Source organism: Felis catus, chromosome B2 (assembly GCF_018350175.1).
Source record: "Felis catus isolate Fca126 chromosome B2, F.catus_Fca126_mat1.0, whole genome shotgun sequence".
NCBI classification, from domain to species: Eukaryota; Metazoa; Chordata; class Mammalia; order Carnivora; family Felidae; genus Felis; species Felis catus.
Window position 1 is genome coordinate 50693884 of NC_058372.1, and position 21841 is coordinate 50715724.

The 21841-nt window shown below is 39.8% G+C and overlaps 1 long non-coding RNA gene across 1 annotated transcript in view; it reads left to right on the forward strand.

The window, feature by feature from the left end:
• The window catches only part of LOC123385398, a 72820-nt gene continuing 50979 nt past the window's right edge, over positions 1-21841 (forward strand). Inside the window, exon 1 of the long non-coding RNA XR_006597837.1 lies at positions 1-458. This is a non-coding gene — a long non-coding RNA (uncharacterized LOC123385398). The remainder of the gene's footprint in view (positions 459-21841) is intronic.

The window sequence follows — 21841 nt, forward strand, 5'->3', positions numbered from 1 at the left end:
TGGCCGAAGTGGGAACCTTCTAGAGGTAGTGTTTTCTCTGCTGTAATGGGATAACTTGGCAGTTATCCCAGCGTGATGTTCCTTAATTGTTGTGGGATCAAATGAGTACCACGTGTGAAAGAGCTTTCTGATCTGAGGTGAGAGGTACAGGTGAGGTGAGAGGCAAGGGTGAGGCACAGGTAAGGTTAATCACAGGCATGGGATTTCTTCAGTGTGTTCATGGTGATGCTTTCCATCTGCTCCAGTTTCTGTAAAGCACTAGTTTAGGAGGATTTCAACAAGTACCACGTGATCTTTGGTATAAAACTGTGAACAGGCTCCTCCATCTTGACTCCCTCCGTGATAAAACCCACTCCTCCAAAATTGCACCAGCATGATATTACTCTTGGAGATGGCTTGTCTGCACACATTCAGCATTGTCCTGTTAATCATGAAGTTTTCAATCACTCAGAAGCCAGGTAAGTACTGACCCAAACTCAGGAAGGAACACTGGGCCCAAGGACAAGAGGTATAGGAGGTGACAGTGGGAGATGAATTTGATTGTTCAATTTGGTTTGCCACTCAGCGGAGCCAGTGTAAGATGCATGATCCAGAACTGCCTGAGGGCTGATCTTGTGGGTTCTTGGGGGTCTGAGTTACACTGGTCACCTGGACTTGACTCCTTATGATCCTCCAACATCCTTATGACCCTCCAACACTTTAGGAAACAGTCTGGTTCTTTGGACTTGCCCCAAACTAAGAATGGCCATTGCTGGGGCTACAACACCAAGTCCACCCTGAGTGGAATAACATGTGCCCCTCCAGAACTAAAATTTCACCTGAGTTGGGCTGAAAACGGCTCTGGCACGGGAAGAGGCCTATAAGGGGAGAAAGGGAAGTTCATTGGAGAAAAATCCATATACTCAAAATATGAGTTTAATATTCTGCAAAACAATGCAGGGACATTCTCTGCCCAAATGAAATCAGAAGCATGGTAGAACTGCTAAAACATTTGTACCAAATAAGTTTTTTTTAAATCTATGTACATTTATATTTATTGCTGTTTTTAGGTTAGTTTGGTTGTGGCTCAGTTCTTTTTTTTTTTTTTTTTTTAATTTTTTTTTCAACATTTATTTTTGGGACAGAGAGAGACAGAGCATGAACGGGGGAGGGGCAGAGAGAGAGGGAGACACAGAATCGGAAACAGGCTCCAGGCTCTGAGCCATCAGCCCAGAGCCTGACGCGGGGCTCGAACTCACGGACCGCGAGATCGTGACCTGGCTGAAGTCGGATGCTTAACCGACTGCGCCACCCAGGCGCCCCGCGGCTCAGTTCTTTTAAAAGATCCCTGGAAGGCCTAAGATTATGTTCTGGTCTGACCATTTCAATAGTTATCAGAAGTTAGTTCCTGAACCAACTGTGCATAGCATGGTTGCTGGTATGGGATGAAAGAGTAGGTTTTTAATATCATCCAAATTCCTACATCCCAGCTCTGGCATAAATAGTGCTTTTGGTGGGACTTTACCCTTAGCTCCGGTTGTGTTGGCCAGATCATGGCTAAGAGTTTTCTGTTTCTAGATATCACAACTTACTAGAGTCAATTGTTCCTTTTTGTTAGTTCTGAGAAGAAAGCTATTAGTGTGCTCTACTATATCTAAGGCATTTCATGGCTAGGTTTGCTCTCAATAAAGTAAGAATTAGAGGTGGTTACCTGAAAATAGAGAAGATCTACTTTGGCTTGAATCTCTTAAGTCACAGCTGATTTTATTCAACCTGGTAATGATTCCAGCATCCACCAATTCCCACTTCAATGGGACATATAAGCATGACACAGATTCCCAGGGAAATGAAGAGGCATGGGGAAAAAGTACTCATCTATTAAATACTTAAATTGCCCGAGATTAACTACTGAGACTGGGATCCAAAGCAGTAGGAGACTACTAAACACTCAATATTTTATAAATTAGCAAACTTGTTGATTTATGCTTTTTTTTGTTTTTAAGCATATTTATTTATTTTTGAGAGAAAGAGGGGTGGGTGGGGAGCAGAGCGAGAGGGAAAGACAATCCCAAACAGGCTCGGCACTGTAAGTGCAGAGCACAATGCAGGGCTCAAAACTCACAAACCACGAGATCATGACCTGAGCCAAAATCAAGAGTCTGACGCTTACCAGCTGAGCCACCCAGGTGCCCCAAACTTCTGGATTCATCTTAACTGCAGTGTAGAGAATACATTGCAGGTAAAGGTGCAAAAGGATTAAAATCTAGCAACACCAGTGAACGTTAAAGTCAAAGTTCCTTAATCTTTTGAATGGTTCTGGGAGAGCCACAGTGGTCTTACATGTGTGTGACTGTAATATCTGCACACTAAATTGTCAAGATGCCAACATTTCTGGGTTCTAAATTTCTGGTAACAGTTGCTGTAGTTGTCCCTTTGTTCTTTCAGAGGTTAATGGCATGATCTGTATTGTGTTTTGTCCTCTTATCTACTGACAAATCTAACCTATTTTGCTAAAGCCCAGTAAGTATTTACTCACTACACTAATTAGAAGTCTTTATGGGAAAGGCAGAAACCACTGCTATTAGCTGTTTTTTTAATGAAAGATTCATAAAATCTCAAATCCACGTATTGCTTGGTTCTGAATGAATACAGATTTTTAAATTCTGTAAGTAATTACAATTAGTGGTTTTCCATGTGCTACATTATCATTTTAAAAATGTCCATTTAATAATTGTCCCATACTGTTGCTTAAGCCATTGTTGCTCAATGCACATTTCTAGGTGTTGAACCAAATCTACTGAATCCAAATATTGGGGTTGAGCTAAAGAATCTCTGTTACATAACTTGTGGTTTTACAGAGCTGGCTATGAAAGTCATGATTTTCCATTGTTGTAAATTAATTTTGCAATAAATGTCTTTGTAAACTTTTGTTTTCTTTGGATAATTTCCTTATTTTTTGACATGTCTTTTTTTTTTTTCTAAATGAGATGAACCAAAAGTATGTATGACTTTTAATCTATTTTCCTAACTTTCTTGAATTATTTTGTCATATTAATCGACAGATATTTCCAATAATCTCGATTTTTTTAAGCCACATTTTAAATTCTAGATGTGAGACAGCCAATAGTTTAAATCTAAGGAGGTAAAGAGACAAAAGACCATGTTTCCACACTCTACTTGATTGACTAGGTTAGGAAAGAAGGCAGTGAAGATGCAAAGTGGATTTGTAGCCAGCCACATAGTGGTCATAATATTCACTAATGTTAGTGAATGTTCTTCATACCTAGAGAGCAATTTCATGTTCATTATCTGCTGATGTTCTCTTAATGCTGTGAGCTAGGTATGATTATTCTAGTACTACGTATAAGGTAGCCAAATCTCAAAGTTACTAAGAAACTGCTCCAAGCAGGAGTTATTATCTGAATGTGAAAGCTTCTCTGCCTTTTGTGTTCTGTGCTGCCTCACCTCAAAGGATTTCTTTATTGGGGGTACCCTTTTCTTAAGAGAATTATCAGAGATACTCTTTATCTCTAATTTTATTTGTTTTAAAAATTACACAGTTGTGGCCCAGTTTAATGACAAAACCAGTTAATAGCAACAACTAATTACAAGGTATTCTACTAGGTACTGTAGGGAATATAAAGATGAGAGGGCACAGCCCAGGCCTCTAGGGACATTCATCTGGGAAATACAAACCACATGTTTAAGACAAGACACCAGGGACCATAGGAGATTGAGAGGATTTCTTCCGTGATGGTTGAGTAAACAGAGGCCTAACATCAAGGATTCCCCACTTGAGTTACTCCAAATAATTACTCTATGCTGGTCTCCTTTCATGAAGTCAAAGCTCCCCAAGAGTGAGACATGGTTTCCCTATGCCTTTGGCTGTCTCCAGGGCTCATTCACTGCCAGCTACAGAGTGGGCACACATTAAATGCATCTTGACCTCAATTTCTTCCATATACAATATGCTTCATGACCTTTGCCCTCATGTAACAGGTATTTATGTAGTTTCTACTATGTGGCAGGCACTGTTCTAAGAACTTGGGAGATGAGGGAACATAATAGACCAGAATCCCTGCCCTCACAGAGTCAAAATGTATAATCATAGTTGTGTTTTCCAGGAGTTAGATACCTGCATGATGTATAGCACAGGGGAAATGTTGAGTGTCTAGGCTTCCAGCTTTAGTTCTTCTGTACTCTGTCAGCTAAAGAAATGCGTGACTACTAATAGCTGGAGAAGTTTCAGGTATCTTCCTTTCACTCTGTTAAACTTGACTCTACATAAATCAGCTTCATTTGAAATTGTAGGGACATGTCTGGGGAAGGACATAGAATGATGAAGGGTCTGTTTGGAGGGCGTGGCTTGTAATGATGAGCCCAGCTAAATCAGACTAGAGGGCCTTGGAGAAGCCATTTGGGTTTTGGGTAAGTGAGAGTGCTTTGAAGTTTTGAGGAAGAAAACTAAAGTCTCACCGGTAAGAGGAAGGCTTCCTTGGTGGTGGTGAAAGGGTTCACCAGAGAGGATTAAGACAAATTAGGGTCTTCCACAGAGCCTGTTAGAAAAAAATAATCCTGCAGCAGGACAGAGGAAATGAGCGAGAGGGGAAGATGCACCAGTAAAAACAAAACAACTAGGGGCTGCTGGGGAGAATTGGGGAGAGTGATAGGTATCTGGGAGAATGTGGATGACATTTGCCATTAAAAATGCAGGGCGGGGGCGCCTGGGTGGTGCAGTCGGTTAAGCGTCCGACTTCAGCCAGGTCACGATCTCGTGGTCCCTGAGTTCGAGCCCCGCGTCGGGCTCTGGGCTGATGGCTCAGAGCCTGGAGCCTGTTTCCGATTCTGTGTCTCCCTCTCTCTCTGCCCCTCCCCCGTTCATGCTCTGTCTCTCTCTGTACCAAAAAAAAAAAAAAAAAAAAAAAAAGTTGAAAAAAAAAATAAAAATGCAGGGCAAGGGGTGCCTGGGTGGTCAGTTGGTTAACTGTTTGACTTCAGCTCAGGTCATGATCTCAGAGTTTGTGGATTTGAGCCCCACATCTGGCTCTCTCTTATCAGTGTGGAGTTTACTTCAGTTGCCCCTCCCTGCTCATGCTCTCCCTCTCTCTCTCTCTCTCAGAAATAAAAACATTTAAAAAAGGGCAATGAAAAGGCTTTTAATTCACAAATGTGAATGATATAATGAATGCAATTTTGGATGTTTTGCGCCAGTTCTGTAGGACAGTATAATTCCTATCATTTATGCCAAATAATTACATTAAATTCATCTCCATGCACATTTCTAGGGTTCCTACCACTTGCTAAGTATTACAGATCACACAAAGATGAATAAGACAAATCTTGCCTCAAATAGCTTTCAGATTGATGAAGGAAATACAAAAACAATGATAAAGGTAAAACACACTATTTCATGAGAGAAGTATAGGAACCATCCAGACCTGAAGAAGATTATAGTCCTTTAGGGGCAAGCTGTGATGGTTAGGAAACAATTTTTTTTTTTTAATCAAAAACCCTTTTCCCCCCTTAAATGCCAAAAATATCCATTGAGATAATCAAGTTCAGAAATATTAACAAATGTTAACTCTTTGCACTCAAGTGTAGTGAACAGACAATGAAAATCTTAGTGAATTCCTTCCAGGGGGATGGCATGGGATGCTGTTGGTTTATAATGCCCCTGAATTTCTCTGGTGAAATCTGAAACAGCAGCTGTACCCAGAGGGCAGGGAGAGACTGAAGAAGAAAGAGGCAGGACGCCTCAGGTTCATAGATGGCAATTTTAATAAGCAAAGGGGACTTGCATACAAGGTTTATCTTAGAAGGCAGGAAGAGGAGATTTTTTTTTTTCCTGAATACAGATACGGAAGTTTGCATGTTTTGCAAATACTGCTTCAAAGCAACATTTCTTTATACAGCACCTTCTGTTCTGACAGCTTGTAAACATAGATGTGTATCCACAGTGCAATGTTGGCACATCAAGGGTCCACCTTGCATAACACCCATCATTTGAAGAAACAATTATTGTCAAACCAGAACTGTTTTTGTCCAGGCAGTTTTTGTTTTGTTTTTTTTTAAGGTGAATAGTTTTTCTCAAAAGAAAACTTAGGTAGTGTACACATTTTGAAATGGTAACAGTAATCTTTGCAAATAAGTTTCCAGTGCTCCAAAGTGGGGTTAATTCACCTTGACCCAGGAATTGGGGATGGAGCCCCTCCACATGGCTTTAAATTAGAGAAGCACACTGAGGTTATCAGAACTTGGAATCTGCCCTGTTTCCCTAAGGACAAATGTTACAATGAGTGAAATAGGATTATTTCCTTGATGGAATTTAAGCAATAAACCCAATAGCCACTTTGCAAAATGAAGGTAATTCAGGTTCCACTTCCATTTTTGAAAAACACATGAGATTGACTCCCTTAAAGTTGTAGCTTCCCCAGATGTGATGCTTAATGTATTTTCAGAGAAGAAAGATCAGTAATCTAATAGAACGGTCATACCTCATACCTTTTGGCTTGCACAGGCAGGCCAAATCTTAAAGTTAATAAAGTGGCCTTCACCGGGTTCAGTCATGTGTATGGTGTCAGTGTTCTCAATAACCACATCACTATCTCAAGGTTATGTCCTTGGAGCAGCCTCTGGGAGAGGCAAGCACAACCCACATCCCAGGGACAGAGGTGGGAGTGAGGAGCCTCCGGCAATCATGTCTTTTTTGATGACATTCCCCAACAGATCTGTGAGTGAAAATCCAAGCCTATAAACAGCTAAGAAAAAAACTGGCAAAGTTGATCTGGGAGATTTCAACTTACTGTGGTCTATACACTTGGAGCCTGTAGGCATACACACTTGAGCAGCCTCTACTGCTCTTGAACACTGACCTAAACACCACAGTTTAGGCTTCCTTTGGGCTGGTCCATCCCCAGGCAACTTGGCTGATGAGGGCAGCCTCTTTAAAGACTGCCAGGGACATTGTAAGCACTGGGACAAACCTCTTTTGAAACTCGTGGGTCTTTCAGTACTATTTTCTCTAGTTTGAGAAAAAAGATGCATTTTCTTCTAAACTGTTGGTAGTAAGTTCTTCAGTAAATTGTATGTGATAGCCAGGTTGTATAGCAAACTGGCCAGTGTCTATTTCCTTCTGCATATATAGGTGTCTCTAAAAGTTCATGCCTAGTTGAGCCTGATACAGGTACAGATAGTGTATTTTTTTTTTTTTAAGTTTATTTTGAGAGACCGAGAAGGAGAATCTTAAGCAGGCTCCACACTGTCAGCACAGAGTCTGATGAGGGGCTTGAACTCACCAACCGTTGAGATTGGTGGCCTGAACCGAAATCGAGAGTCAGTTAGATGTTCGGGGCACCTGGGTGGCTCTGTGTGTTAAACTTCCGACTTTGGCTCAGGTCATGATCCCACAGTTCCTGAGTTCAAGCCCCGCAACGGGCTCTTTGCTGACAGCTCAGAGCCTGGAGCCTGCTTCGGATTCTGTGTTTCCCTCTCTCTCTGCCCCTCCCCTGCTCACACTCTGTCTCTCTCTCAAAAATAAGTAATCATTAAAAAAAAAAAAAGAGTAGGATATTCAACTGGCTAAGACACCCAGGCACCCGCAGATAGTGTATTTTTAATTTTTCCTTAAAATATTCAACCATTGCCTTAGAGTAGACAAATACTTCAGCAAGTATCAGGCATTACATCAGGTCCTGCTCTTTTTTTTTTTTTTAAGGTTTATTTATTTTGAAAGAGGGTGGGGAGGGGCGGAGAGAGAGAATCCCCAGCAGGTTCTAGGCTGTCAGTGCAGAGCCTGACTTGGGGCTCCAAGTTACGAACCATGAGATCATGACTTGATCCAAAGTTGGACACTGGACTGAGCCACCCAGGCGCCCCAGCTTCTGCTCTTTCTGACCAGGAATGCTTCAATCCAGGTACTTTTTCCTCCTCTCCTCATGCAGTTTTGTAGTGGACTCTTGCCTTTGCAGAATAACAAGCTGTCTCATGTCTTCCAGCCTGGCAATATTTTTTTCACACCTCTAGGTTCTTTGCTTTATTTAATAATCGTGTGGCTGGCTGCTAATGACACGATCATTACTTGGAGACTGAGATCGGGAGGTATGATTCTGTGTCCTCATAATAGAGCTGATGAGTCATTGATTTCAATTTGATTGTCATTTGACCATCAAGCAAGAGAACCTGTACTCTCATGCTTTTCCAAGTCTCAGGACTAGGAGGGTTATTGGGAACACTAGCCAAACCAGACTTCGCATAATCTGGCAGCCAAAGCCTCTGCCCCATCCCAGACAGGATGCTGGAGTTAGCTTTGGCTAAGAATCATGATAGGGGCTCTATAGCAGGGAGTGTTGAATTTAAATTTCGTTTTTTTACTTTTTAACTTTTAAAGTGATTTTTTAAATTATTTCTTTAATGTTCATGTATTTTTGAAGGAGAGAAAGACAGAGCATGAGCAGGGAAGGGGCAGAGGGAGAGAGGTGAGACGGAGACACAGAATCCGAAGCAGTGAGCTGTTAGCACAGAGCCTGACTCTAGGCTTAAACTCATGAAGAGCCATGAGATCATGACCTGAGCCAAAGTTGGATACTTAACTGACTGAGCCACCCAGGTGCCCCTTTGCTTTTTAGTTTTTAAAATTATTTTTTTGCTTTTAAATATGCACTGATTCCAGCTATTTGGATTGAGCATCTATTTAGTTAAAAAAAAAAATCCTATTTCCTTTTTGTATGTGTTTTGGTATATAAAGTAATATAGATTCATTGTAGAAAACTTGAATTATAGAATGCTAAAGTGTGAAGAAAATAACCCAAACTACCCATCATATCGTAACCCATCATTGTTTTCTTTCCTGTCTTCATAAAAACATAATTTATACCTATACGTTAGCCATATATGGATGGATATATATATATATATGCATATGTATATGGATATATATATATCCATCATATATATTCCTAATTTTTCTTTCTAATTTTGCTTAGCAGATTTTGTGTTTTTTGTGTTTTTTACATTTAAACACCTGATCCTTTGCACCCTGGTCACCTTTGGAGTTGTTTTTGTTTCCTTCTGTTATACATTTACTCAATACCTGGGCCTTTGTGTCTGGTCCGCATGGGACCTTTGGCCACATTTCATTAATAAGGCAAGTGCCCAGGACAGGGGAATTACTCCACTTTTCCAATTCTGATTAAAGTATCCTAGTGCAGAAGCTTTCATTTTAATAGCATAATGTAGACTTTGATTATTCTTCTGTAGGATGAGTTGCGCCAGGAGCTGTGAATTTCATAAAGGATTTTGACCTGACCAGAGGCTATTCAGTCAAACAAACCCATACAATGCATGCCTGAAAAATGACTTGCAGAGAATTTATCATTGTTTGGTCAGATGCTCAAAATCCCCAGTTGCTGTTGTCAGATTTATATAAACTCAATAGTGTCATGGTTGATGACTGGCTGCAGCCGTGGGTGGAAACTAGTGCATTCAGGGGGTATGAAATTAAGGGAATCACCTACCATCATCTCCACACACTTTTTCTCTTTTGGAACTTTGCTCATGGCCACTTCAGTGCAGCCCAGGCCTAGAACTTCAATTGTGTGATTGTGTTTCTAGAAACCATATGTAAGGGGTCACTGTGATCATTTCTTATCAGGTTCAGCTGGAAAGAAGGAAAGACCATTTCTGAGCTTTATTGATGTGTGGAATTTTCTAAGCAAGAGTATCTGAAAATTCAGAAAAGACACCATTTTCACCTTACTCCCTTGAAGAACATCCTGCTTAGCTGAAACTGGCTGTAAAGTCAGCTTCCGCATTGCTAAATCCATGCTTTGTGTCCACTCAATTGCCAACTGTAAGCATTATGTACTTCCATAGTTGATATTTAGACAAAAAAGCTTATGTTTTCAAAATGTCTTGTTTTAATTGATTTTGATTTTCTGTGTAATGTTGGCTCAAGAGTGCTTCACTTCCTGACAGAGAAAGATGCTATTACAGAACCTAGCAAATATCAATATTCTCTAACATTGTACCCAGTGCAAACTAGAAGAGAACACGGCACAGGTGTGTATGTGTGGCTCATGACAACAGCAGACACTCTGGCCAATCTCAGAAGTGACTCTGTAGTTGAAGGCCTCTGAGACATCGTCTCACCCTAGAAATCACTGGAGAAGCCAGATGTGTGAAGACACCATCAGTGCGAGGGCAGTTGGCCTCCATGAAGTCAGGGCAGCACGCAGGTGCTGAGCTGGTCTCGGCTGCCTTGAACATCGGATAACTGCTGGCCAGAGAAACCCTTGAATTGCAGACAGCTGCTGTTTGCAGTCCTCTTTGCAATAGCAAAACGCTGGAGACAATCCATTGAGATAAATTATAGAACAAGATAACAAACAAGAGCATTCTACCTGGTGGTTGAGAAAGAAGGACACGTCTCCTTAAGTTCTGACACAGGAATGTATTTAAGTGTATTTTTAAACAAATGAAAAAGATTACATAATGGTATATATGTTATGATTCCATGGCGGAGGGGACAGTGGAGAATAATACTATATGTGCCTGTGCCTGCATATAAGAGTTCTCTAAGGATATAGAGAAAACCTGTTGGCAGATAATCGTTGAAAGCTCTGAGGAGAGAAGGGGGGAAGGTAAGGGGAGGGCAGATTTTGACCCTTTACCTTAGGCACATCTGTAGTACTTGAATTATTTTGAATGCACACACACCATTTTTTTTTTTTAACATTTATTTTCGAGAGAGTGACCGCGAACAGGGGAGGGATATAGAGAGAAAGGAGACAGAGAATCTGAAGCAGGCTCTGTGCTGAGAGTAGAGACCAGATGTGGGGCTCGAACTCATGAACCGTGAGATCATGACCTGAACCGAAGTCTGCTGAACCAGCCAGGTGCCCCCACACATACCATTTTCAAAATGAAAATAAAACGGGAAAGGAAACATTGTGTTTGTAGTTAACAATATTGTTTTGTATACTTAAAAAATGCAAGAGGGTAGATCTCATGTGTTCTTACCACAATAACATAAAGTATAAATGAGACATGCTTGAGGTAGAAACTTAAAAATGTAAAGAAATATAAAGAAAAATGGAATTCATCTGTGAGTCTATTAACTAGAGACAACCACTGTTAATATTTTGTGATCCTTCCGTTCTGTGGACATAATTAGAATTTTATTTTGCATGAGAGCATACATATGTATGGTTAATCACGCTACATTTTATTGAGTCTTTTTCCAGATTAAAGAAAACCTCTCTAAAACACCATTTATGATTATATAATATTTGGTTTTGTGGCGATACTATAATTTGTTTACCCATTTATCTGTTTCTTCACTAGATTTTAAGCTCTTTTCTTGTATCCCTTAAACAATCAAATGTGCCTGTTACTGGCAAAGCTCTGGGCTTTAACCACACTGTGTTGACTTACTCCTCAGACCAGGGTGAGGATGGCCTTGGGGACCTCCTGGCAGCATTTCATGCACAGGTTAGCATCCCCTTAGAGGGAACTACCTACCTGATTACCATTCCCAAATATCGGTGCCCTTTATCACTCTTTAGCTACTTACCCAGCTTTCTATTGTTACTAGTAGTGTAGTGGGTAATGTTTTTGCTTGCCAGCATTGTGGCCACCTGGCCATGCCATGAATGGCTTTGTTTATTGTCTGTCTCCCCACCTGACTGTAAGCTCCACAGATTGTAGGGTCTTTGAGTGGTTTTGTTCTCTGCTATATCCCTTGTGCTTAGATCAGTGTTGGGCATGTGATGGGTTGTCAACAAGCACAAGCATACAGGAGGAGGATCTCCATCGCTCCCACTTCTCTTTTGTCTTTTAAAAAGGTAACCACTGTTTGGTTCCTGAGTATAAATACTACCTAAGCAGCCCTTGTGAAGTCCGTATGATGTACTTCTTGGGTTCCTACTGTTTGCTCTTAGAGTTACCAAATGTTAGACCCAATCTGCCTTTCACAGGTAGAACGATAACCTAGGTTCATCACAACTGTAAGGGTTGAAGAAGTTAAAGAGGGAACAAAATGATTTAACTCTTCAAAAAGTTCACAATCTAGATGGAAAGATTAAGACCTATGAACAAATAAATGTAAACATTTTGTGGTGACAAATCATTGTGTGTCAGATTTGGCGTGTAACTCCATTTCTACCTTTGGGGATTTTATAATCTGGTAAGAAACTAAACAAAGGATGCATTTACAGTGTTAAATAAAGGCTGAAGCAATAACAATTGGAATAGAGAGGTAAGTTGGGGAGCAACTGGAAGAATTCATTTTGCCTGGAAAAGTCGAGATGGTTTCGAGTTGAGAAGAAATATTTCAGCTGGTGTTGAGGCCTATGTAAGGAGTACAGGTCAGAGGTGGGGTGTGGGGAGGAAAGTATCAGGGGCAGAGGATACTATGCAAGCAAAAGACAGAAATAAAAACCCTTGGCGTGATTGAAAAATGGCCGCTCTGTTGCACTTAGAAGACAGAAGGAGAGGGATATGGGTGATGAGGGCTGGCCCAAGAGGGAAGGAGTGATGGACTATGAGGCAGAAAATGGTCTTGGGCCAGATGCCTCTGTGCTGCGGGTTTGGATTTACCCGTGATGTAGTGGGGAGACAGGGTTTCTCAGCAGAGATGTGACAAAAAAGGATTTGTGTCTTAGATGATTGATAGGATCAATTCCATTCTGGGATTGAGGTAGAGAGAAGAGCTAGAAACAGTGGAAAAATGAAGACTCTTGCAGTTGAAGGTTATAGCGTAATGGAGGACTGAATGAGGGAACCCCTTGAAATGAAACAGAGATGGTTTTAGATACTCCCAAAGTAAACTGATTGGAAGGCCTTGGAAACTTCGGAAAGCCCTCAGAGTGTTTGTTTTAGGTGACATAATGATGGACTGTGCTATCGGGTCTGGAGAATCTAAGTTTTCAGATTGCTGCCTTGGCCAAGCAAACTAGGGGAGCAGCAAAACAAAACAACACAACAAAACCATAATAGGAAATGCTGAAAAGTAAAAGGAAACAAAGTGAATCTCTACCTTCACCCGGACCTCAAGTAACTGACCTCAAGTAGTTTGGGTCCTTTGTGTTCTGAGTCCCAACACAAAAGCTGCAGGTTGAAATGCCCAGGGAGTCTGATTCAGCTTTTCCTCTCCCCTGCATCCCTGGCTTCTTCTCAGAACATGCTTCCAAGAGTCTCTGCCTGAGGCAGAAAAGCCTTTCCTGGTTTGCACAGTCTTCCCCCTGCATTGGGTAGATCCTTTCCTTGGCCATATTGGGAAAGAGCCCATTGCCGCCCAGGATGGTGACCACTGGGGAATGCTCTGTGACTAATCCAAAAGCAGGTGTTCACGAGGCTAGAGTCATCCTAGGGATTTGGCTTTGAGCTGTTAGAAACTAAGTTAATGTTTGTCCAAGTCTTTACAGGCTAAGAGGGGGACCTAGTGAGGGGAAGGGCTCAGAAACCTGGTTAGAGTTTGGATCAAGCAGAGAATCTTTGTCAATAGGTTAAGAAAATAAAGAAAAAGTGGGAAAATGTCTACTTGGATCTGCATAGAAAGTTTTGAGTGAGACCAAGAGAGGAACACTATAAAGAAACAAGATAAGGGATAGTTTTAATTACACCACCCACGAAAATGACTGCTAAATTCTAATCACCAAAAACTAGGTTTATCGTCCATACTGTGTGCTGCTAAAATCCAAACAAATAAACTGTTTACTTCATCTATATCTAGTTTCCTAAAATGAATAAAAATTAATATTGTGAGTGGTATTTTAAATACCTTGCACATTGTTAATTAGTTCCTAATGAAGCACAGAAGTAACGGTACAGATTATGACTTGTTAAAGACATTGCTCCCTTAAAACTAAAGAAAAGTGACCTTTGCTTTCAGATATCCAGCTTGATCATTTACAAATAGTTACATATTAGCTCATTAGCCTTTATTATGTGTACTTTGTAAATGTACAATGTTCCTTTTTATTTCATGTTTCTTTCTATTTGAAATTGGTAATTCAATTCATGTTACTTGAGCTTCTGGACTGCTGGTGGTTTATAGCCAGTGACATAGGGACCCCTATTGCCCCACATGGTCTTCCTGATAACTCCCTTCATCATGGTCCAAAAGGCAAAAAGGGGAAGTGGGTGTGTATAGGAATAGACTTCAAATATTTATGTATTCTTTATTGAAAACAAAAGTATTAAGGTGCTAGAGAATGCACAATGCAGCTCTTGGCAGGAAATGAGTTGTTTGATGGAGATAGAATTCATACACAGTGAAATGCACATATCTCAAGCCTACAGTTAAACCAGTTTTACAAATGTTTACACCCATATAACTCACACCTCTATCAAGATAATCAAGATAGAAATATATTTCAATCAACCAGGAAGGTCCCGCACACCCTTTCCCAGTCAACACCCAATACTTACAGAAGTAACCACTATTCTGTTTTCTTATAAATTGATTTTTTCAGCTACAGAACTTCATATACCTGGAATTATACATTTTGTACTCTTTTGTTTCTGACTTCTTAAACTTGGTATAAAGTTTTTGAGATTCATTCATGTTGCTAGTAGTTTGTCAATTTTTATTATTGAATAGTATTCTATTGTATAAATATGCCAGAGTTATTCAATTGATGGACACTTGGGCTGTTTCCAGCTTGGGGCTATTATGAATAAAGCTGCTATGCACATTCTCATACAAGGCTTTTTGTGGACCTACATCTTATTTCCTTTGGATAAACAGTAGCATTAGCATTGCTGGATCATAGGATTAGATGTATGTTTAACTATTTAAGAAATTTCCAATTTTCCAAAGTAGATGTAGCATTTTACATTCCCACAAGCAATGATAAAAGTTCTGTTTGAAAAAAAAAAAAATTCTGTTGGCTCCACATGCTTGCTGGTAGGTGATGTTCCCACTCTTCAAATTTTAATCCTTCTAGTGAATTTGCAATGATATCTTATTAAAGTTAGTTTACATTTCCCTAACAAATAATCCTCTTGAGTACCTCTTTGTGTGTTTATTAGACATTTATATGTTTTCTTTTATGAAGTGTCTGTTCAAGTCTTGTAACCATTTAAAAAATTGGGTTGTTGATCTTTTTATCAAAAATGGTCTAGTTTCAGTCTTTTGCATGTAGGTCTCCAGCTTTCCCAGCACCATTTATTGCAGAGAGTGAATTTTCCCCATTGCATATTCTTGCCTCCTTTGTTGTGGGTTAATTGACCATATAAGTGACCATATTGAGCTCTCTATTCTGTTCCATTGATCTACGCATCTCTTTTTGTACTGGTGCCTTTTGATTACCATACCTTTGTAGTGTATCTTGAAATCTGGGATTTTGATACTTCCATCTTTGTTCTTCTTTCTCAAGATTGCTTTAGTTATTTGGAGTTTTTGTGATTCCACACAAATTTTAGTGTTTGTTGTAGTTCTGTGAAAAAGATGCTGTTGATATTTTGATTGGGACTGCACTGAATCTGTAGATTGCTTTGAGAGGTATGGACATTTTAACAATCAACATTAATTCTTTAAACCTATAAGCCATAATATGTCTTTGTTTGTGTTGCCTTCAATTTCTTTCATTCGTGTCTCAGAGTTTACAGAATGCTTTTCTTTAACCTGTTTGGTTAAATTTATTCCTAGGTATTTTATTGTTTTTGATGCAATTGTAAATTGAATTGTTTTCTTAACTTATCTTTCTGCTACTTTGTTATTAGCATATAAAAATACAACAGATTTCTGTATAATAATTTTGTATCCTCAACTTTGCTGAATTCATTAATTACTTTTAATAGTTTCTTGGTGGAATCTTCAGGGTTTCTATGTATAGTATCCTAACATCTGTAAATAGTCATAGTTTAACTTCCTCTTTACGAATTTGGGTTCCTTCTATTTATTTTCCTTCTCTTATTGCTGCAGCTAGGATTTCCAGTACTGTGCTGAATAAAAGTGATGGCAGTGGACGTCCTTGTTTTCCCTAGAGAAGCTTTCAGTTTGTCTCTATTGAGTATGATATTAGCTGTATAGTTTTCATATATGGTCTTTATTATGGTGTGGTATAGTCCCTCTAAACCCACTTTGAGAGTAGAGAGTTTTTATCATGAATGGATGTTGAATTTTGTCAAATGCTTTTTCTGCATCTAGTGAGATGATATGACTTATATCATTTGATTTTGTTATTGTGGTGTATCACATTGATTTTGTGAATATTGAACCAGTCTTGCATCTCTAGAATAAATCCCATTGGATCATGGTTAATGATCCTTCTAATATATGGTTGAACGTGGTTTGCTAATATTTTATTGAGGATTTTTATATTAAAACAATTTTTTAAGTTTATTTACTTTGAGGGAGAGAGTGAGAGGAGGAGGAGGAGAAGTAGTAGTAGTAGTAATGGGGGAGGAGCAGAGAGGAGAGATAGAATCCCAAGCAGGCTCTGCACCATCAAGCGCACAGCCTGATGTGCTCAACTCACGAGCCGTGAGATCATGAACTGAGATCAAGGGTTGGTCACTTAACCAACTGCTCCATCCGGGTGTCCCTTATTGGAGATTTTTATATCTCTGTTCAATATGGCTGTGCCTTTCTTTTTATATTTTATATAATTCCTCACTTACTCACTCTTCATCCTTATCCTTCTCCCTGACTTCTATTGTTCTTTTAACTATTTACTTTTTTCTCTTAGTATACCATTTTCATTCCCTAATGTTCATCCTACAAACCATATTGCTATCTCCCCCACTAGACTGCAAGCTTTGTGAGGGAAATAACCATGTGTGTTTTATTCATGACCATATTCATAGGCTCTACTAAGTGCCTGACAAATGACATTTCTGCCAAATGAAGAAATAAATGAAAAAATAAGATCTGTTATATGCAATTCCTTCCCTGTTTTATGAGGCAGGTTTTAAATTTTAAAGAAATAAATTATTTTATCTGGGTTAGGTTGGGGCCAGAAGATATTTTGTTTGAACTTAAGCATACTATAGTACCTAGCATGCACCTATATGAAAGTGACTATACATGTTTTTTTTTTTAAATCTGATAATACTGATTTAAAAATGTTAAATAATTCAGGTTTGTGTATATGAATAGTTTGAGAACACACTTTGAAAAAATTATTTTAGAGAGAGTGTGAGCAGGGGAGAGGGGCAGAGAGAGAGAATCTTAAGTAGGCTCCATACTCAGTGCAGAGCCTGATGCAGGGCTCAATCCCACCACTCTGGGACCATGACCCGAGCCAACATCAAGAGTTGGATGCCCAACTGACTGAACCACCCAGGTGCCCCTGAGAACATACTTTTAAAAGCAGAGCATGGAGCACCTGGGTGGCTCAGTTGAAGTGCCTGACTCTTGGTTTCAGCTCAGGCCATGATCTCACAGTTGGTGAGTTGAAGCCCTGCATCAGGCTCTGCTCTGCCTGTGTGGAGCCTGCTTAGGATTTTCTCTCTCCCTCTCTCTCTGTCCTTCCCCCACGCATGCTCTCTCTTTGTCTCTCAAAATAAATTTTAAAAAACTTAAAAAAAAAAAAAGCAAAGCAGAAATAGGTATACTTATTTCTTGACTCTTTAATGGTAGCCATCCAAGACAACATCTGTGAAGGACCAGGTTCCTCTGCAAACAAAAGTTTCTGCTATCTGATTCTGTTCTTGATGGATTTGGTCTCAGGAGGCATCCCTGGACAGGCACATCAATTTTGGTAAAAGGAAATCAGGTTAAAACAAGTGTCAAGGAGAGCACTAAAGAGAGAATAGAAGCTTTAAAATGATCAAAGACAACAGATAGTCTTTTATGCTCAGTCTTTACCCTTTTTCTGGCTGTACTAAGTCATGCCGTGGTTTCGACCTAGCACGCTGTTGATGACTCCCATCTCTCCAACCACTTTGTTCTCTCTGATACCTCAGATTCAACATGTCTAAAACAGAACTCACTATTTTGCCTCTCCCCTCACAAAAGTTTAGCTCTCTCTGCATTTCCATCTCCCTTCCGTCACTAAAGGAAGATGCTGCTGAGTCATACTTGATCTCTTCCTCTGCCGTGCTGCTAAAGCTCCAGTGAGTTAAACTCTAAAACTCCTCAGTCTTAAGTGTTATGCTAAGTGAAATAAGTCATACAGAGAAAGACAGATGCCATGTTTTCACTCCTATATGGATCCTGAGAAACTTAAGACCATGGGAGAGGGGAAGGAAAAAAAAAAAAAGGTTAGAGAGGGAGGGAGCCAAAACATAAGAGACTCTTAAAAACTGAGAACAAACTGAAGGTTGATGGGGGGTGGGAGGGGGAGAGGAGGGTGGGTGAGGGGTATTGAGGAGGGCACCTGTTGGGATGAGCACTGGGTGTTGTATGCAAATCAATCTGACAATAAATTTCATATTAAAAAAATAACAAAATAAAACTCCTCAGTGTTTTCTCCTTGTCCCCTTTCTCGTTTCTCTGGCCTTGATTCAAGATTTCATTAATCTCGTTGCAATACTTTTTCACTGGCATGCCTGCTCTGACCTAATCCATATAACTTTTGTTCATTTATTCAAAGCGAAGATATTTGGTTCTTATTGGGTGCCAAGAAGTAGGCCAGGCACTTGAAGTGCCAAGGACACTAAGACAGCCCTGGGCCTCAAAGGGCCACAGTCCTTACCCCATGGTAGATAAGTGAACAAGTGAGTAGAGTGAGTAGAGAATCATTTGATAATTGCAGTGATAGAAAAATACCTAGGGTATTACGGCAGCATCGAGAAGGGTACACAACCTAGCTGGGGTGGGAAGTGTGTACGCATATATATGTGTGTTCAGATTAGTGAGGATGTCTTATAAGGTGATGACTTGGTTGGGACTTGGAGGAAGGTTTGAGTGAGGTTGTGAAGACTGATGAGACCATAGGAGGTTGGAGAGAAGAGACGTTTCATGCTGAGGAATAATCCTACCAAAAGCGCAGGAGCAAGAAACAAGACGGTATGTGTGTGGACCTACAAATATTTTTAAAAATATTTTTTTAATGTTTATTTTTGAGAGAGACAGAGACAGAATGCGAGTGGGTTAGGGGCAGAGAGAGAGGGAGACACAGAATCAGAAACAGGCCCCAGGCTCCGAGCTGTCAGCACTGAGCCCATCATGGGGCTCGAACTCATGAGGTGTGAGATCATGACCTGAGCCAAAGTCAGACGCTCAACCGACTGAGCCACCCAGGTGCCCCTACAAATATTTTTTATACTGCTGGTACATGTAATGTCCAAAGGGCGTGGTGAAAGATGAGACTGTGTAAGTAGGCAAAGGCCAGATTATAGAGGGCCTTGTATAGCCAGTAAAGGAGTTGGGACTTAATCTAGAAAAATGAAGGAGATCCATTGACAGTTCCATGCCTCAGGATAACATGGACTAAACACTTTAGGTAGATTATTCTACTAAAGTGTGGCAGGTGGATTTGAAGAGACATCTGCTGTAGTAGAAAACCTGAACTGTGACACAGAGATAGGCGTGGAGTTGGGAAACATACAGGCCATGTCCTCAGCAGGACCTGGCAATTCCCTAGATGTACAGTTTGAGGAAAAGAGAGAGTAAGGATAACATGGGTTTCTAGATTAGGTGTATGGAGGTACCATCACTAGAGCTAGAACATGTAAGAGGAGGAGAAGGTTTAGTAGAAAAAAAAAATGATAAAGTCACTTTTGGATGAGTCTGAGGTATTTGTGTGACGTTGAAAAACAGCTAGATATAAATAAATATCATCTGCAAAGGAAGGGATGAGCCCCAGACGTCCTGGTGAGAGGTCATCAGTTGCCTGCATGCAGCTGTCCTGCTAAGGTGCTCAGTGGCAGGCAGGTACAGCCCTCAGTGGACAGGTGCAAAGTGAAGGAGGTGCTGATTCCCTCCAAGCACTTCTATGGGATTTAAACCTGACAGCATGATCCTTGCTCTCCAGCTGACTCCTACAAGAACGGCAGATCGTTGGTTAGCTAAGGGTGAATTTTCATTGGTGAGCATGGTACCTTTGATCCTAGAAGGAATATGGGTTAATAATTTTAAAAACCTCTCTGCACATAACAAACCTGTTTCTGACTTTTTTTTTTTTGTCCCTGGCTGATTTGCCCATTATAATTTATCCAGTGTGTCTGGAGGATAAGTGGAGTGGACCTAAAATGACGACTGTTTTCCCTTTGGTTGGAGGAGGAGGTTGGGTGACACAAGAGGATGTGGTGAAGTTGGTGCAGAAGGCCACTGGGCAGGCTGCAGTTTCTTAGTTTATCTGGTCTTCATTTGAGGTTGTAATATTTCCTCAGTCTTCCTCATCTTCCCCATGTCCAGTAAAAATACAGAGTGCTATCCTTATAATTTCAGTATACATTCAATGTTACAGAGACTGTGCTATGTGCCCAGTACTGCTTGACATATAAAAAGGACCATGACCTAGCTTTCATCCTTAAGGAACTCAGCCTATAGTGTTAGTTCTCAATGATAGCTATACTCTAGAATTACCTGGAGCTTTAAAAACCTCCCAGTGCCCCATCCCAGACCAATTGAATAAGAATCTCTGGCATAATGTTTGAACATTAGAATTAAAAAAAACCTTTACAATGGAAAAGTTAAAAATAGAACTGTATCAAGATAAAGGTAGAATAGTGTAATGATGCCCTTCCCTCTATATATATCATCCAGATTCAACAAGTATCAATGAATGGCCAATTTCACTTCTTCCATAATCTCCCCTACTCCTCATCACTATTGAATTGTTCTATAGAAAATTCCCCAAAGCATATATCATGTCATCTTTGATGACTTAGATATGTATATCTAAAATGATATGTAAAGCATGGTATCTTTATCATACCTCAAATAATAAAATCCCTAATGTAATAAAATATCCAGTCAGTTGTCACATTTCCCCAATTGTCTCATAAACAATTTTTTGAGGTAGGTTTGTTTTAATTAGGATCCATGCAATGTTTACACATTGCATTTGGTTAGTGTACCTCATACATTTATTTTAATCTAGAGGTTCCTCTACACTCTTTTTTTTCTTTGTCACTTTTTTTTTTTTTTTTTAAGGAAACTGGTCATTGGTTTTGTGGAGTTTCCCACATTTTGGATTAAAAAAAAAATATATATATATATATGTATGTACAATTTTTGTCAATTATGCCTCAAAGCTCGGGGGGAAGAAAGAAAGCTCTGGGTACAAACGGCTTTTGTTGTGAATTGTATCAAACACTTAAGGAGGGGTGCCTGGGTGGCTCAGTTGATTAAGTGTACGACTTTGGCTCAGGTCATGATCTCTTGGTTTGTGAGTCTGAACCCCGCATTGGGCTCTTTGCTGACAGTGTGGAGCCTGTGTGGGATTCATTCTCATTCTCATTCTCTCTCTCTCTCTCTCTCTCTCTCTCTCTCTCTCTCTCAAAAATAAATTAAAAAAAAACCCCAAAAAACCCTGAAGAACATTTAAGGAAGATATAATTCTATGATACACAAACTCTTCCAGAAAATTGAAGAGAAGAGAATATTTCCCAACTCATTCTATAAGACTATCAAATCTTGATAAAGGATAAAGATAACACAAGAAAACTACAGATCAATGTCCTTTATAAACATAAATTAAATTCTAAACAAAATTTTAGTACGTCAAATCCAAAAATAGGATGATACTTCAGGATCAACTAGAGTTTCCCAGGAATGTGAGGTTGTTTTTTCCCTCATTTAAAAAATAGTGTGTTTTGTTTTTTATTCAAGTATAATTAACATGCAATTTATATTAGTTGCAAGTGTACAGCACATTGATTTGAAATAGATTAATTGACCATATAGGTGTGGGTTTATTTCTGAGCTCTCTGTTCTATCGATGTATGTGTCAGTACCAAACTGCTTTGA